We start from the raw sequence: 17,386 nt of genomic DNA on the forward strand, positions 1-17,386 counted from the left end.
GAATGCAGTGCTAAAAAAGTATAAATATGGGCTTTAGAGTCTGCCAGGTTCAGTGGTAAGCATGGGGCTCTCTTCTGCTGATCCAGGATCTGCACAGGCTTATTCCTCAATGACAATGCTTGGTTGGCCTTAGCATGAATTCTGGCCTGGGCAGAAAGATGACGCTGCATGGAAACTGGGGGGGTGGCAGGGGTGGTCCAAGGACTCTCCGGTAGCAGAATCACTTGCCACTAGTGTCCTGGCCTGCAGTCCAAGAGCCCCCCACCGCAAATACATTTGCAGCAACAGGTGCTGGTGGAGCTGCTTTGCATTTTTATGATTCTTTCACTTAGAGGGATGAATAAACACTTTAGATTGTGCAGCTTAGTGTGCAATGTGAGAGAGTTGCCAATATCTGCAGGTACTCGGGGTGTAGAAGCAGTTGAATCTATAGAAACCTGACATCGAGCTGATTATATAAGAAGTCACCCATGTATGCCTTGTTGCCCAAAAAGCAGGAACCATTGCATGTAAAAATGTGACACATTCAAAAGTTTAAGTTAGCATGTCCCGGAGGTGACAAGGTACCAAAAGCTTTTTTAACTGTGAAAAGCTCTGGCTGTTCATTAGGGAAAACAAAAGTACAGATTAAAATATTAATTTTGCTATCCTGGCTTTGAGATCAGCTAGAAAAATAGTTCAACCACTATTTTTCAATATTTATTGAAAGCCTGATTCAATCGACAAGTTGAATTTCACTAAATATTTATTGAAAGCAACTTTTAGATAGTTAAATTTTCCCTACCTGCTTATGGAGGATAATTTGCATTATATCTCCTGCAACTGCCAAGCAAGCAATTAACCTTGATGAGTATGAATACAACTTTCACAATGGCCTGGAAATGGGGAGATGTTTTTCTCTCTCTTGCAAGAAAACCAGTTAGGATGGGGTCTTGAACTTCATTAACTTCTAATGGAGTGTGCCCCTTTAAAACTAAGGGGGTCATTATCAACATGGTGATAAACACTGCAGCGCCAGCGGTGGCGGTAACTACCGCCAGCAGGCTGGTGGTCCGGATCGCCAAATAATTAAGCACATGAGAAACAGACAGCAGGCCATCCACCAACTGCCATTTTAGTAGTCCCGTCGACGACAGCAGAGGCCATCTTCAGCCCGGTGGAAAGACCCTACCCGCCCACCATATAATGAAACACCACACCGCCATTAGTTCCGGGGCGGGAACCACCGCCACGCAAAGCTTGACAGAAACTACCCATATGAAGGGAAACACTCACCGGAGACACACAGAACACGCCGACATGGAATGAGAGTTGGAAATAATACCAGTGCTTCTCCCAGCAATATTCCTCCAGGACCGTGACCACCGACTAAGAATGGGCCTGGACCGGGGGGCGGCAGAGGGACCAGGGGCAATACTGGCCTTTTTCCTCCCTGGGGAAGGGGCATGGGAATGGGAAGGGCAGAATGAGGAGGACTTTGAAGAGGAAGGAGTGGACTTGGTGAGGGCAAGGGAATGTTTCGGGACTAGATAGGGTGGACCAGTGGGTTCAAATAGGTCAACACAGGAGAGGAAAAGCTTTTTTGGTGCAGTTTGAGGGTTTTTTGGAGACAGGTTTGGGAGTGGAGGTTGAGGGAGTGGTGGTACGAGGTGTAGATGTGCTGGACGTGGATGCAGGTGCCTGTTTAGAATGCTGATGTGTGGTGGATGTATGTGGAGTGGATGAGTGTGAGCGTTTGCGTGTTTTGGGGGGTGGACACTGCGGGAGAAAACAGGCTGCCAGTGTATATGGATGTTTTGTGGGTGTCTGCAGGTCCGGTGAGTATGTTGCAAGTGTGAATGTAGTCGGGGTGAGTGCAGGTGTGGTGTCTGGGGTGCATGACTGGATGTCAGATGTTGTGATGACTGCATGAAGGGGGCCAGCAGCAGTGACTGAGGGTGCACTGCATGTGGGTGTGCATGTTGAGGTGACAGACATGGAGGAGGGGAAGGGCGACACAGTGGGGGCGGTGGATGTCTGCTTTGATATGTTGGGTGTGTGCCAGCATGTGGTGGGACGTGTGGTGCTTGTGTTTGTCTGTGTGCTTCTCGTGTGTTGATCTGTGTGCATGGCTGTCTGTATGTGTGCTTGGGATGGGTAAAGGGAGTGGGGTGCTGGAAGGGGTAGAGGTGGTGGGAAGGGTGATGGAAAGACCAGGGACATTGGCTGCCATCAAAGAGGATGCCAGAGACTGAAACGATCTCTGTAGGGCAGACATGGCACCGTGAATGCCTTCCAGGTATGGATTGCATTGCTGCATCTGGGATCCTAGTCCCTTGATGGCATTTATGATGGTTGTCTGCCCTACAAAGATGGTTTGCAGGAGGTCAATAGCCTCCTCCGTGAGGGCAGCAGGGCTGACTGGGGCAGGAGATGAGGTACCTGGGGCGATGGAGATGCCCACCCTCCTGGGTGAGCGGGCACGGGCAACTCGGTGGGGAGCCACTGGGAGGGTGGCAGAAGATGGCAAAGAATAGATGGGCCCAGTACGATCTGCCATCACCAGGGAGCTGCCATAGGAGGAGGTGTCAGAGTCACTACCTCCAGTGGTAGTTGCCTCCCCCATGGTACTCCCCTCGCCCTCCAACCCACTGGTCCTCTTGGTGTTGCTGGACTCTGTCTCATGGGTCCAGTGGGCTGCAGCATCCCCAGCTCCCTTGCCAGGTGATGCTAAAGTACACAAGGACGTAAGAGCACAGAGGGACAAAACAAGAAAGAAGTATATCAGTTCCAGGATAAATATACATGTTGGGACACATACACTCACACCCATCTCAGGCACTAACCCTCAGCAGACACACATATGAAATGAATGTGCCCCTGACTGGTAGGCATGATCCACAGTGCACTACATTCCCATCCTGGCCCTGTACTCAGATACACTTTGCAATGTAAAACAATGAGAGACAATGCCAAGACAACACATCTGCAAGTTCATAAGGCTACATTGAAAACAATGGCCCAGACAGGGGACCCCTCACAGGCCTACAGACCCTGCCATAACTACCTAAGGCACCATCCCACGGACGTAGAGGTCGGCAGGACTGCAGGGACATACCTGTCTATGTGCCTGCCACTACTATACATGCACCCCTTAGCACCTAACTATACTCATCATAGTAGCATCACAACAGTGCTGTTACTCACCCCTTGTGGCTGCTGCACTGCTTTCAAGCACCCATCCAAATCCGAATAGGCCACCACCAGAATGTGGGCCATTAGGGAGTTCAGGGTCCGACGGGCACCCCTCCCTCGTTGGAAGGCCTTCCCCAGCTGGGCTTCTCCGGTCTTCTTTGCCCAGTACCTCAGGTCCTCCCACTGCTTCCTGCAGTGGGCACTCCACCGGTTGTAGACCCCCAGGGTCCGTACTTCCTTGGCGATGGCTTGCCACAGTCTCCTCTTTTGATGGGCGCTGACCTGCATGGGACACACGGAGTAAAGAAACAGATGTCTGTGTGGGTGCCCCATACACAAATGCCATGCTAGTTTAACCTGACATAGCCTATGGAGACAAAAATGCCAGACACTCCGGGTGAGCATTCACACAGCCAACAAAAATGCCTACAGGCATCCGCCACATTCAGACACATTTAAGGAGGACAAATAGCAACTCACCTGCTCCTCTGGTCGCCCATACCGCTTTGCATACAGGGGTAGGACCCCGTCCACCAGCTTCTCCAGCTCCTCCATATTGAAGGCCGGGGCCTGTTCCTCTGTAGCAGCTTCCGTCTCAGGGACAAGAGTCAGGACACATCAACACATGCAGTGGAGTTCTTCCCTACTCGAGGTGCAGGAGTCAAATGCCAAGGACATGGCAAAATGGCAGTAGATACTGTGGCGGTGTGCACCGTCACCCACGGTGGTGATCACGATTGGCCCTGCTTACACATTGACAACCATGTTATCCAATGATTAGATGCACGGCAGGGAACACCGCCTAACGCCATGACGACTTAAGCCAGCGGAATGAAGTCACTTCCACACTACACTACCTGAATGGCAGAGGGCTGCCATTTTGCATCAACCACACCTTCATAGCCTTGCAGGGGGCCTAATCCATGGCTCCATTCCCTCTCCCCTTCGTCAAGTACTGTCATTATTAGTGGTCCTCATGGAATCATGGTGGGAAGTGTGTTTACACTGTAATGCCATAAAAACTAAGAGACCCCACCACACATTAGCCTGACAGGATTACCTCGTTCTTTTTGTCTGTGTGAGGTACATTTGTGTTGCATATAAAACATGAAGGGGCATATTTATACTCTGTTTGCGCCGGATTTGCGTAGTTTTTTTTTACGCAAATCCGATGCAAAACGAACTCCATATTTATACTTTGGCGTTAGACCCGTCTAGCGCCAAAGATCCTGGAGTTTGCGTCATTTTTTAGCGTGGACACCTTCCTTGCGTTAATGATATGCAAGGTAGGCGTTCCCGTCTAAAAAATGACTCCGAGGCATGTGCGCCGTATTTACACTCCCGGGCAAAAATGACGCCCGGGAGTGGGCGGGTCAAAAAAAATGACGTCCAGCCGCTTTAGCGTCATTTTTTAATGCCTGGTCAGGGCAGGCGTTAAGGGACCTGTGGGCTCGGAAGGAGCCCAGAGGTGCCCTCCCATGCCCCCAGGGACACCCCCTGTCACCCTTGCCCACCCCAGGAGGACGCCCAAGGATGGAGGGACCCATCCCAGGGAACTTAAGGTAAGTTCAGCTTTTTTTTTTTTTTGTGGCATAGGGGGGCCTGATTTGTGCCCCCTACATGCCACTATGCCCAATGACCATGCCCAGGGGACATAAGTCCCCTGGGCATGGCCATTGGGCAAGGGGGAATGACTCCTGTCTTTGCTAAGACAGGAGTCATTTGAATGGGGGATGGGAGTCAAAAACAATGGCGCTAATCGGGTTGAGGTGAAAATTTTGCCTCAGCCTGACTTGCCCCATTTTTTGGTGCCCAAGTTCCATTTTCCCCTACGCCGGCGCTGCCTGGTGTAAGTCTTTTTTTTTTACGCACACCAAGCAGCTCCGCCGGCTAACGTCATTCCATAAATAAGGCGCCCGCATGGTGCTTTGGAATGGCGTTAGCCGGCGTAAAGTTTTTTGACGCACAACTGCGTTGGCGCAGTTGTGCGCCAAAAAGTATAAATACGGCCCGAATTGTTTTACCATGTTATGCAAGTGTATGTCCCAACTCAATGTGTCTCTCTTCCTCCACCATAGGTACAGACCCATGTGGTGAGGGGAGGCCCCATCTGTTTACAGACCCCTGGTAGATCTGGCCACCATGAAGGAACCTCACATCATCATAGGTTACCGCCTGAATCGAGCAACAATACTTGAACTTTGTACAGAAATGGAGCCTGTTCTGAGGCCAGCTAATAGGAATCCCCATCGCATACCTATAACTGTGCAGGTAATATCTGTGCTATATTTTTTGGCCACAGGCTCATTCCAAGTGACATTGGGCATGGCAGGTGGGCCATCTCAGCCAATGTTCAGCCACATCCTGTCTAATTTCCTGAATGCATTCCTGCACCACCTACAAATTTATGTCCAGTTTCCCCAAAGGGCTGATATCACCGTCATTAAATCTGGATTCAATGCTTTTGCAAATATCCCCCATGTGATAGGTGCCATTGATGGTACCCACATAGCCCTCATACCTCCAAGAGTAAATGAACAGGTGTTCAGGAATCGTAAAAACTTTCACTCCATGAACGTCCAATTGGTATGTACTGCTGATCAGTACATATCACATGTCAATTCAAGGTTCCCAGGATCAGTCCATGATTCCTTTGTCCTGAGAAACAGCAGCGTGCCACACATGATGGGACAGCTACAGGGGGACAGAGCTTGGCCCATAGGTGAGTGTGTATGACACTGTATTAGTGACATACCTGCCAGGCAGGCTGTATGCAAGTACAAAGTGTGTCTTCTAACTCTCTGTCACACACTTTTCCAGAGGATTCTGACTACCCAAACATGCAATAGCTCCTGACACCTGTGAAAAATCCCAGGACAGATGCAGAAAGGCATTATAATGAGGCACATGGGTGCACTAGGAGGGTGACAGAGCGGACAATAGGACTCCTGAAGGTAAGATTTTGGTGCCTGCATCTCTCTGGGGGATCATTGTTCTATGTGCCTGACAAGGTGTGTCAGATAGTGGTGGCCTGCTGCATGCTGCACAACCTGGCTGTGAGGAAAGCTATCCCACTTCTGGAAGAGGAGGATGCTGTCCAACCACCCCTTCCACCTGAGAGGATGGATGAGAGTGATAGAGAAAAAGAGGTGGAAGACATAAACTCCAGAACCCAGCTAATCCGGCTATACTTCCAGTGACTCTCAGGTACATTTGCTGTTATGCTAATGGCTTTACTGCATTGTTTCAGGGTGACCTATGCACTAAGTGCTGTGGTGTCCCTTACCAGTGATGTGGCAGCTTTATGACTGAAGAAACAGATGTGTGCTAAAGCAATGGAATGTACAGTGTGACATACTTCAGACACTACAGTCTGTTAGACCCCCTCCTGCAATAAAAGTGGCATTATGATGGTAACTGGCTAATGCATTCACATTCACAATTGATTGCTCATTTGTTTAAGGACAGATATTTTGAGTGCACAAGTGATGGGACAGTGAAATGGAGTGGGCACATGGTGAACAACATACACAGGTACATTTGTTCAGCTGTTGGTATCACAGGGGTATAGTCCATGGGGCCATTGGAAGATGGTGAGATGGCAATGGCTTGTCAACAACGTAGCTCAGTTGCAACCAAGTGAGACAATTCATGGCAGAGTCACTTCCTGGAGATGGGGTTCGTCTTGGCTGGTGTTTCAGTGGGGTGTCTGGGTCTGAGGCCATGTTTGCGAGGGGGAAGCTGGGCTGCAGGGAAAGGGGTGCTGGTGTCCTGTGAGTCCTCTGGCAGTACCTCCAGTCCAGTAGTTTCTGCAGATGTTGATGGCAGGGCAGTGTCCTGGCTAGTGGAAGGGGCCTGCAAGTTGGTGGAAGACACAGGCTGGATGTTTGTCTGGTTCTGCAGCACCCCTGCAATGGAGGCTTTGGTAGCATTGAGCTATTTCCATTGCTCCATGGCCTCCTTGTGGTGTGCTACCTGCAGCCTCTGATTCTGCTCCAACATGGCCAGGATCTGGCCCATCCTGTCCTGGGAATGGTGGTATGCTCCCAGGAACTCAGCAATGATCTCATGGGCTGTAGCATCCCTCCTTGGGCCACTGATAACCTCCCACTAGCCCTAGCACTCTGTGCCTGTGTCCCCTGCAGAGGTCTGGCAGTCCCACTTGCACTGGGCCCTCCATCATCCTGCCTGGTGGTGGGTGGAGACTCAGGCCTCTGTACATGTGGGCAGCCATTCCGTGGCCTGGAGACACTGGTGTTTGGGCATTGGGCCAGAGATGATGTTGGTGGGTGAGTGGTAGCGGTGTCAGTGGTGTCCTGGGTGGTGCTTCTGGAGGGTAACTGTCCAGAGGTGTGGGATGGGCCAGGGATTTCCTCTGTGCCCAGACATCGCTCTGCACTCTCCTGAGTGGGGCCTTCATCTTCAGGTGGAGGACTGCACTCCTTGACGTCTCCATCTGGGAGGCATGGGTGGTGGTGCCTGTGTGTGAGAGAATAGAGACGTGGTTCTCCTGTATTTCGTATCAATTGCAGCCCTGGTCAGCAGTAATTGGTGGTTTAATTCCCATGTACTGGCATGCAGGGTCCCTTCGTGTTAATTTTGATGCATTTATTGAGGGGTGATGGTGCATTGTAGGTGTTGTAGTGCTCCTGACATTACATGCAAGGGTTCGTGACTATGCACAGGGGGCTGGATGGTGATTTGTATGGGGGATTGTGGGCATGCCGGTGACATGGAATGGAGTGTGTGGGCTGGGTAGAGGATGGGGCATGGTGGTAGTGAGTGGGATGGGGTGATACATGCTTTACAGGTGTGATGACTGTTAAGGTATTGTAGTTGACTTACCCAAGTCCAGTCCTCCAGTGAGTCCAGTGAGGCCCTCTGGGTGCAGGGTAGCCAGGACCTTCTCCTCCCAGGTGAGTGGGGGGAAGGAGGTGGGGGACCACCCTATACGGCGATGTTGTGCCTGGATGCCACGGAACGCACCTTCCTGCGCAGGTCGTTCCATATCTTCCTGATGTCATCCCTTGTGTGTGGATGGTTTCCCACGGCGTTGACCTTGATGACTATCCTCTGCCATAGCTCCATATTGCTGGTCAAGGGTGTCTGCTGCACCTGTGCCCTGAATAGGTGTGGCTCGACCCTGAGTATTTCATCCACCGTGCTCCTTAGCTCCCTGTTGGTGAAACAGGGGTGCTTAGGGGACGCCATGGTGTGTGTTGTGGGTGATGTGTTATAGGTGTATTGGTGAGGGTGCTGTTTTGTGGTTGTGTGTGTGACTTGTGTGGTTAGTTCAGTGTAGGCGTGTTATGGTGTCAATATCTGTCATGCGATTGGTGTTGCAAAGGATTGTGGGGTGGGTATGTGTGTGTTTTATAGTGGTGTGGATGTGTGTCAGGTGTGTGCTTTTTGGACTTGCCAATGTGTGCATTTGTTTTTGGCGGGTCCCATTGCTGGCTGTGGCGGTCGGTACCGCTAATCGGCGTTCAACATTCACTGTCCGCCGAGCTGATTTGTACATCATTATTTGGTGGGCGGAGGATTTGTCTGCATGGCGGTGGCGGGGTGATGTGTACTGCGTTTCCACCGTTGTTGGCCCTGGCGGTGGGTGGAGATTGCAAGATTTTTGGAGGTTTGTTATTTTTGCATTGTTATACGGCCGTGTGCATTCCACCGCCACTGGGGGTCCTTTGTTGGCCGTCAGCACGGTGGTCGGCGGTGTTTACCGTCAGGTTCATAATGAGGGCCTAAATGTAAGGTGAGACCTGGAGAAGACAACCCTTTGTTCCCCTGTCAGGCTTGCATCAAACCCAGTAGGAGCGGGGCTACCCTCAGAACCACTTTTGAATGACCACAGAGGAGGAGAATGCTGATTTCCTTAGCCACACCTCTGGATGGGCACACAGGCTCTGTACAAGGTGGAACGTGTTTCCCCTTCTTGGATTTTAAAAGTAAGGTATACTATGTGATTGCTGTGCAGTAGGGTATACAAGAAATGCTGATGTAGTGGATAGAGTTACTCCTAGGAACATTTACACCATAAATTAATAAGGAGCTAGTAGTCACTCACACCCATTAGCTAGTGCCAACCATAAATGTGGCACCCCATGACACCCTCTTCAGAAGACCAGGACCAACCACCTAAGTCAATCAGCTTAAGGGGGGCTTTGCTAGGATGAAAAAACAAATGTATCTTGGTTTGAGATTTTCTGCAGCAACAGATCTAGTTGAGTGGGCCCTCAGTTACAACGTATCCAACTTCCTGAAAATCATCAAAGATACAGCCTGTAACCTAGTCCCACTGTACGATTCTGAGCTATGAATAAGAAACAAAGGTGGTCATTACAACCCTGGCGGACGGTGTTAAAGCAGCGGTAAGACTGCCAACAGGATGGCAGAAAAAAAAAATGGAATTACGACAGTGGCGGAAACCGCCAACAAAGACAGCCACTTTAACACTCTGACCGCCACGGCAGTACAAACAAACAGCTTGGCGGTCACCGCCAACAGACAGGCGGAGGACAATGTACCGCCCACAGTATCACAACCTACCAATCCGCCACCTTTTCCGGGGCGGATTCACCGCGGACAAAAACACGGCGGAAACAGGACTTCGAAGGGAAAACGCTCACCTCTACACACCCCACGAGGAATCAGGGCCCCATGGAACCAGAGCTGTAGATCCTGACAGCCCTTATCTTCTTGCTCCTCTACCAGGAGCACGTACGCTGACCACAAAGACCACGGTGAGTACTGCACCTACGACACAGGTTAGGGAAAAACAGGGACACAAACATGCAACACGCAACACCCCCAACCCCACCCTCACCCACCACAACACACACACTAATACAGCATGATACATTACAGTTACACCCCCCCCCCCCAACCCCCCTGGAAGAATGCAAAGACCAAAGGAAATGAGTGTAACAATTGTAATCTATTAAAATCCAGTACGCAAAAATATACATATATACACTATAAACAAAATATACACCAAGAATAGTAGTCCAGGTAGTGCTCCATTGAAGTCCGTGGAACACTGGGCCCACACGGTATGGGCGAGGCCCACACAAGATCCTCGACCATGACGGAGAAAACACTGCAGGGGCATCAGATAGTAATAAAACAGGCACCTCAGGGGGAGGGAAAGGGGGGCACCTCAGCCGGTTGAGTGCACGATGCCAAATCCACGAGGGGGCCACATGCCCACTGTTCCACAGTCTCACAAGTCTCTACAGTGGGAGGGTTGCCCACTGTTCCATCCTGGGGAGTGCAAAGCCAAAGTCTCTCAAGTATCTACAGTGGGTGGGTTGCCCACAATTCCATCCTGGGGAGTGCAAAGCCACAGTCTCTCAAGTCTCTATAGTGGGTGGGTTGCCCACTGTTCCATCCTGGGAAGTGCAAAGCCACAGTCTCTCAAGTCTTTACAGTGGGTGGGTTGCCCACTGTTCCATCCTGGGAAGTGCAAAGCCACAGTCTCTCAAGTCTCTACAGTGGGTGGGTTGCCCACTATTCCATCCTGTGGAGTGCAAAGCCACAGTCTCTCAAGTCACTACAGTGGGTGGGTTGCCCACTGTTCCATTATGGGGAGTGCAAAGCCACAGTCTCTCAAGTGGATAACAGTCTCCACTGGTTCTGGAGGGGGCCTTGTGGCCAGAGTGCTTCATCCTGCCAAGGACTGAGGTAGTGGATGTCAATCTCCACTGGTTCTGGAGGGGGCCTTGTGCCCAGAGTGCTTCATCCTGCTCGTGGTGGCCTCAGTAGCGTCAGAGCTTTTGCCGCTCATGGGCCTGCAGTGCTTGTTGCGGCGGTGTCCTTTTCAGCGGTGCTTGTGGTGGCGGTGTCCTTGCCAGCGGTGCTTGTGGCGGCAGTGTCTTTGGCAGCGGTGCTTGTAGCGGCAGTGCCCTGTTCAGCGGTGCTTGTGGCGGTGGTGTCTTTAGCAGCAGTGCTTGTGGCGGCGGTGCCCTGTTCAGCGGTGCTTGTTGCAGCTGGTGCTGGCGGTCCTCTCTGGCCCAGCGGGGCAGGTGCTGGCGGTCCTCTCTGGCCCAGCAGGGCTGGTGCTGGCGGTCGTGTCTGGCCCAGCGGGGCTGGTGCTGGCAGTCCTCTCTGGCCCAGTGGGGCTTGTGCTTGCGGCCCTCTCTGGCCCAGCGGGGCTGGTGCTGGCGGTCATGTCTGGCCCAGCGGGGCTGGTGCTGGCGGTCCTCTCTGGCCCAGCGTGACTGGTGCTGGCGGTCGTGTCTGGCCCAGCGGGGCTGGTACTAGCGGTCCTCTCTGGCCCAGCGGGGCTTGTGCTGCCGGTCCTCTCTGGCCCAGCGGGGATGATGGCGGTGGCCTCTTGGGAAGCAGGGCAGATGCTGGCGGTGGCCTCCTGGGCAGCGGGGATGATGGCGGTGGGCTCTTGGGCAGCAGGGCAGGTGCTGGCAGTGTCCTCCTGGGCAGCGGGGATGATGGCGGTGGCCTCTTGGGCAGCAGGGCGGGTGCTGGCGGTGGCCTCCTGGGCAGCGGGGATGATGGCGGTGGCCTCCAGGGCAGCGGGGCTGATGGCGGTCTTCTCTGCCGCGCTGCTCTTCCCAGACCTGCTGACTTTCTTGTGCCCCTTCCAGGCCTTGGAAGGTGTCGCAGCTGACTCCACACTCCCACCTGGACCCCTGGGAGCGGCTTTGGTGGCTGGAGTCTTCCCCCTCTCCTGCCGGGCACTGGCCAACTTTAGATGCTTCACAGGTGGGGGAGTGTCCGTGCTGTGGCTCCGTGCCACACTGGCTGCCCTGGTGGCCGGTGCACTCCAGATTCCGGTGACTACAGGCACCACTGGTCCCGGAGATGTTGTGGCTGAGGTGCTAGGTTGGGACCTGGAAAGTCGGGCCTGAGGAGACGGACGGGGTGGGGGAGGTGTGGGAAAGAGGTCAAGGTTGGATAGGAAAAGTTTTTGGGAGACACTGGGACGGGTAGCTGGTGGGGGTTTGGGAGTGGAGGAAGAGGTTGTGGTTGTAGGAGGTGTTCGTTTGGTGACTTTGGGTGAAGGTGCATGCGCTGGAGGCTGGCGTGAGGTGGTTGGCTGTTGGGTGAGTGTGTGCCTGCGTTTGTGTATCTTGGGAGGGGGCGTCACAGACACACTGGGAGAGGACACAGGGGATGTGTGAATGGTAGTGGGGGTGGTGACTGCACGTGAGCGGGGTGTGGTGGTGTGTGTGCTGGTGATGGCAGTAGTGGCTGTAGATGTAGTGCATGCAGGTGTGAGTGCAGACGAGACTGGGAGGGAGGAGGGAGACGAGGAGGAGGGGGACACAGTGGAGGCAGTGGATGTTGGTGTGTCTGCATGTGTGTCATGCTTGCGTGAGTGCCTGTGGGATGTGTGGTGTGTATGTTTGCCTGAGCTTCCCTTGTGTGTTGACGTGTGTTCATGCTGGTCTGAAGGTGTGCTTGGGATAGGCTGAGGTAGAGGGGATTGGGTCTGGGTGCAGGAAGTTGGAGGGGGAGGCTAGACACAGGGACAATGGCTGCCATCAGTGCTGAGGCCAGAGTCTGAAAAGCTCGCTGAAGGGCCGCCTGACCGGAATGAATACCCTCCAGGAATGCATTTGTTTGTAGCAACTGCCTTTTTACACCCTGGATGGCATTCAAAATGGTAGACTGCCCAACAGTGAGGGACCTGAGGAGGTTAATGGCCTCCTCACTGAGGGCAGCAGGGGTGACTGGGGTAGGGCCTGAGGTGTCTGGGGTGAAAGTGATGCCCACCTTCCTGGGTGAGCGGGCACGGGGCAAAGGCTGAGGGGCTGCTGGGAGGGTGGTATTGGTAGGGGGGGGTGGCGGCTGTACCTGTAGATGCGGGGGGCACAGATATTGCCGCCACCACAAGGGAGCTCCCATCAGAGGACGAGTCCGTGTCACTGGTGTCAGCTCCTGTCCCCGCCGTCGAGCTCCCCTCGTCCTCCGTCCCACTGGTGAAATCAGACTCCGTAGTGTCGCCCTCCAGGGCCATGTGGGATGCAGCTCCCTCCTGCTCCGGTGCCACTGCTCCTCCGCCTGATGATGCTAATGCACACAAGAACAGGGAGACCACAAAAAGGGGGGACAACAGAAGAAAGACATGTTGAGTGCATGCATTACCGCTACCGTTGGCGGACACGACAGACACAGAAGCCCCCTGCACTACGCCGCGCTCTTGGGCTCCACTGTTCAATCCCTGGGACATGGCCTACAAAGCTATGGACGACATCTGCACACATGGATGAGAAAGGAGCATGACTAGGTGTACTTGGCACTGTACAGAGGTGGGGTGGGGTGCCACATGGCCTGCCTTACAGAGGGACCTTGACTATTAAACTCTCCCTGGCCTAGGGAAACCCACAGCCCACCTCCCCCACCCAAACACCTCCACTGCACGCAAAATCAGGAGGATGAGAGTGTACTCACCCCCTTGTGGCTGCTGTGATGCCCCCAAGCGTCCATCCCACTCCGGGTACGCCACCGCCAGGATCCTGAACACCAGGGGGGTCATGGTGCGATGGGCACCCCTCCCACGTGGGAAGCCATCCCCAGCTGGGCCTCCGCCGTCTTCTTGCTCCAACGGCGAATGTCCTCCCATCTCTTACGGCAGTGGGTGCTCCGTCTGTGGTAGACCCCCAGGGTCCGGACGTCCTTGGAGATGGCACGCCAAATATATTTTTTCTGGTGGGCGTTGACCTACATGAATTGTAGAGGGGAAAAAGTTAAGTTATTACCAACTGCACTGTCCCAGTCATTGGCCCCCATCCCTTCCCTTGCCATGTGGCACATGCACTCATCGTCGTTTCATGCACGCCTCAATCTCCCCCCCCATCTTTCATCCACCCCACTCCACACAGGCTTAGCTCATACAGCATGCTCCCAGTGTACTTACCTGTTTGTCTGAAGGACTGTAGAGTAGCGTGTACTGGGGGAGGACCCCATGCATGAGTTTCTCCAACTCCTCCGATGTGAAGGCAGGGGCCCTTTCCCCAGACACTCAAGCCATTGTCTCTTCCAGATCGAGGTCACAGCAGCACTTGCAGTGTAGGTCCTCTCCTTTCGAATATCAGGTATTGAGTGATTGAACAGACAGAAAATGGCGGTCACGTCCACGGCGGTGCGTACCGTCACAACCGGCGTACATCGTCATTGGCTCCTGGGACTCATAGGGTCCAATGTTAACCAATGCAGCATTGCGCCGCGGTCTTCGACCGCCTACCGCAACGGTGTACAATGCCAGCGCAGTTACCTCACATTCCATTGTCCCACTTTACAGGTCAGGCAGCTGCCATTTCAGGGGCCCACATGGCTTAATTTTTAACTGCGTCACACATACCTAGGCCTAGCCTCAACACAAATACAGGCCACTTTTCGGATTATGATTCGTGTTCTGTGTAAGCTGTGGGTACGTACCTCTGAGTTCGTTGACTCTGTGCTTGCTGATGTCCTTCATAGGCACCGTCCGTCGGGACATGTGAGGAGATGGCGGCATCCTCCGGTGTACAGACCACTGGTGGACCTGTCGACAATGGAGGAAAGACATGTGATCATCACCTACAAGCTTGATCGTGCCACAATCCAGGAACTGTGTACCCAGCTGGAGCCAGACCTGATGTCAGCTATTCGCCATCCCACAGGAATCCCCCCTCAAGTGCAGGTGATGTCAGTACTCCATTTCCTTGCAAGTGGGTCATTTCAAACAACAGTGGCCATAGCATCAGGGATGTCCCAGCCTATGTTTTCCAACGTATTGTCCAGAGTGTTGTCTGCCCTGCTGAAACACATGCGGAGCTACATCGTTTTCCCTTAGGTGGAGGATTTACCTACAGTGAAAGGTGATTTCTATGCCCTGGGACATATCCCCAACATCATAGGTGCCATTGATGGGACACATGTGGCTTTGGTACCCCACCCGCAGGACTGAACAGGTGTACAGAAACCGGAAGAGTTATCATTCCATGAATGTGCAGATGGTGTGTTTGGCAGACCAGTACATCTCCCATGTTCATGCCAAGTTCCCTGGCTCAGTGCATGATGCCTACATACTGCGGAATAGCAGCATTCCTTATGTGATGGGTCAACTCCAGAGGCACTGTGTGTGGCTATTAGGTGAGCACCTGGAAGCAAGACAGTGGGAATGGTTGTCTGTGTCTGGGGATATCCCTACAGGTTAGTGTGTGTCTAACAGCTGTCCCTCGCCATTTGCAGGTGACTCTGGTTACCCCAACCTGTCATGGCTACTGACCCCAGTATGGAATCCCAGGACAAGAGCAGAGGAACGCTACAATGAGGCCCATGGGCGAACTCAGCAGATTATAGATCGGACCTTCGGCCTCCTGAAGGCAGGTTCAGGTGCCTCCATATGACAGGTGGATCCCTATTCTACTCACCAAAGAAGGTGTGCCAGATCATCGTGGCCTGCTGTATGCTTCACAACTTAGCTTTGCGACAACAGGTGCCTTTTCTGCAGGAGGATGGTCCAGACGGTGGTGTTGTTGCAGCTGTGGAGCCTGTGGACAGTGAAGACGAGGAAGCAGAAGAAGAGGACATGGACAACAGGAACTCAGTGATCCTGCAATATTTCCAGTGAGACACAGGTAAGAATACAGACCTACCTACTACATGTACTTTGACACTACTACCTCTCTACTGTCTGTCGTTTTCACCCAGTGTATGATCACTGAGTTGTCACTTTCCCTTACGATTTCACAGATGTGGGTCCCACAGTGTGACATCTGCTTTGTTTCCTCATGGACTAGAGTTGTGTGATATAGGTATGTTGGCATTACAATTGAAAGAGCATTTTGTAACTGTAATTGCTACTACACTATTTCGAAATCACAGACTGACTCCAGATTGTTTTGTGCTTCAAGGGTGTTTATTTAAGTGCTCAATATTGGAGGGTGTTGTAAAATGGTGAGGGGTGATGGTGGAGGAATGTCCATGGCAGAGTCCAGTCTATTAGTCTCACAGGTGCATTACCCAAATGGGCATAGGAAGTGGAGCTGGGGCAGTTTGAGGATGGACAGGGTGACAAAGTGGGACAGAAAGATGACATTCACGGTGGTCTCATTTCTTGGCGTGGGTCTTGGCATCGTTCTCTGTCTTTGTCCTGGATCTCAGGGACCATTTGTGGGGTGGTTCTCCCTCTGCAGGGGGTGGTGTGCTGGTGTGGTGGTCCTATGGCGGTGCCTCCTGTCCACTAGTGCCGGCAGAGGTGGTGGGCAGTTCATCGTCCAGGCTAGTGTCAGGGGCACCTTGTTGTGCCACAGTGTCCCTCCTGGTGTTGAGTACTTCCTTCAGCACCCCTACATTGGTGCCCAGGGTGGAATTGATGGTTCTGAGTTCCTCCCTGAAGTCCAAACACTGTTCCTCCTGCAGGCGCTGGATCTTCTGAAACTTGGCCAGTACCATTGCCATCGTCTCCTGGGAGTGGTTGTAGGCTCCCATGATGGTGGAGAGGGCCTCGTGGAGAGTGGGTTCCCTGGGCCTGTCCTCCCCTGTCGCACAGCAGCCCTCCCAGTTCCCCTGTGTTCCTGGGCTTCCGTCCCCTGGATAGTGTGCCCACTACCACTGCCCCCAGGTCCCTGTTGTTGTTGGGGTGGTGGGTTAGCCTGGGTTCCCTGTATTGGTGGACACACTGCTGCTTGACGTGTCCTCGGGACAGAGGTATGGGCCCGCTGGTTGGGTGCTGTGCTGGTGTTTCCAGAGGGGGGAAGGTCTGTAGTGGCCTGTGACTGTGTCAGGGTAACCGACTGTCCTGAGGTCCCCGATGGGCCGGGCTGGTCATCTAGATCCATTTGGACAGAGGTGCTGTCATCACTGTGGGCCTCTTCTGTTGGTGGTGTGGACATGTGTGGACCCTCCTGTCCGGTGACGTTGGGTAGGGGTCCTGCAGGGGTATAAAAGGATGTTTATTACATCTGTGTGTGGCATGGTGTGCAATAGGTGGGTGACCGTGTACCCCAGTGCTTGCATTCCTGTGTGGGACCTTGTGTGATGGTGGTTTAGGGGGGTGTATGGGTATGTGCAGTGGCCATGCTTTGGTGATGGGTGTCCATGCTTTGTTGTTGCATGCAGGGCTTGGTGTTGGGATGGGTGGTTTGTGATATTGGGACATTTGTGAGGAGTTGGAGTGATGGGGGTAAGGGTGAGGGTGGGTGTATGTGATGGCATGCAGGTAGGGTGGGGGATGTAATAGTAAAGCTTTGACTTACCAGAG

The sequence above is a fragment of the Pleurodeles waltl genome, chromosome 8, assembly GCF_031143425.1.
Source record: "Pleurodeles waltl isolate 20211129_DDA chromosome 8, aPleWal1.hap1.20221129, whole genome shotgun sequence".
NCBI classification, from domain to species: domain Eukaryota; kingdom Metazoa; phylum Chordata; class Amphibia; order Caudata; family Salamandridae; genus Pleurodeles; species Pleurodeles waltl.